The sequence below is a fragment of the Sminthopsis crassicaudata genome, chromosome 4, assembly GCF_048593235.1.
Source record: "Sminthopsis crassicaudata isolate SCR6 chromosome 4, ASM4859323v1, whole genome shotgun sequence".
NCBI classification, from domain to species: domain Eukaryota; kingdom Metazoa; phylum Chordata; class Mammalia; order Dasyuromorphia; family Dasyuridae; genus Sminthopsis; species Sminthopsis crassicaudata.
In genome coordinates, this window is record NC_133620.1 from 157,091,690 (window position 1) to 157,093,235 (window position 1,546).

Sequence of the window (1,546 nt, forward strand, 5' to 3'; positions counted from 1 at the left end):
GATATTTTATTATAAAGAATTGTATATATAAAAGTATGTTTTCAGCAATCTCTGCTGAAAGATTACAATTGTTTAGTAATTTTGGTGACCTAATGTAGCGCACTGTCGTCTCCAGACAACACTCTTTCCAATAGATTTGATGTATCAAGACTCATTTTTTTACTATATTGACCCTGCAAAAGTTGAGGATTGACTGTAAATGTATATTCGCTGCCTGACTTAGTAATGTGTGAGATCTAAAATAGAAAAAAATAGACCCTGACTTCAGAGACTTTATTACCTAGTTGATGACAAAATAGAGTATAATACCATGCAGCAAAAGACAATGCCTAATGAATGATTCAGAACTTTTTTTTTAATTTCATTTTTCCTTGTAATTTCTAGTATTTAGCATAATATTTAGTACACACATTATGTCCTTTATATTGGCTGATTGAGAACAATGTGTTTGACTAGGAAACCAATTCTTATAGAGCATTAAGGGAAGGTTTTGTAAAAGACGTAAAATTTGAGATATATAAGAAATCCTTTCTGATTGGTTGATAAATTCAAGCAACACAAGTGCATCAATTTCCAATTAGCAATAATGGTACTTCTGTTAAACCTCTTTGGCTACAATACTGCCACTGTACAAAGCTAAGTACATAAATTTCCAGAAATAAAGGGGAGTAAAACATTGGACTGGGATTCAGAATGTCTAAGTTTTTTCCCATATCTTTTCTTTGTCAGTCAATTGACCAAGGCTAAGTAATTTCCTGGGTTCCCCTTTTCTCACCTATAAAATGGAGGAGTTGGATTAGGGAATCTTTACTACTATAAATCAATAAGGTTATTGTCATGTTTCTTAATGATACAGCCTTGATGACATAGACCTACAAGAATTTTCTCTAAAGAAGAACAATTCATTATCAGGGAGTGCCCTGTCCACAAATGGTACAAATCTATTATGAGAGTTAAACTTGGTATCTTTTAAATAAAACTTCTATCTTTTTCCTCTAACAAAGGAATGGATAACCATTCAACTTTGGGTGTTTTGCTATTATTATTGTTTTTAGTTTTATCTGATTCTTTGTGACTTCATTTGGAGTTTTCTTGACAAAGATAGTGGAGTGGTTTGTTATTTCATTTTCCAGCTCATTATATATGTAAGTAAGGCAAACAAGGTAAGTGATATGCCCAGTATCATACAGCTAGCAGATTTAAACTCAGAAAAATGAATTTTCTTAACTCTCAGCCTGGCACTCTACTGTACCATGTAGAAGCCCACCCTTTTTTCAGGATATTATTAAAATCCTTGTAAAAATCCAAACAAGCACAATTTATTTTAAGTGGAATATGATTCCAAATCCAAAGTGTCCTATTTATACTTTAAAACATTTTAGAATAATTTTTAAAAGTTGGTCAAAAGCTTTTCCCCCATTAGCATTTTGTACATGGGGAAAAAAAAAACCTCCACCCAAATTCTTCAGTCCTGTAATAGGTTCTCAAGACATGAATTTGATTCTGGGAGCTACTACTGTCTAATGATTGACCCTTTCTGCTTCCA

General features: G+C 32.4%; 1 pseudogene; it reads right to left on the reverse strand.

Annotated features, from left to right (window-relative positions):
* Window positions 1-507: 507 nt before the first annotated feature.
* On the reverse strand, window positions 508-638 carry LOC141541951 (U4 spliceosomal RNA; annotated as a pseudogene).
* Window positions 639-1,546: the final 908 nt, after the last annotated feature.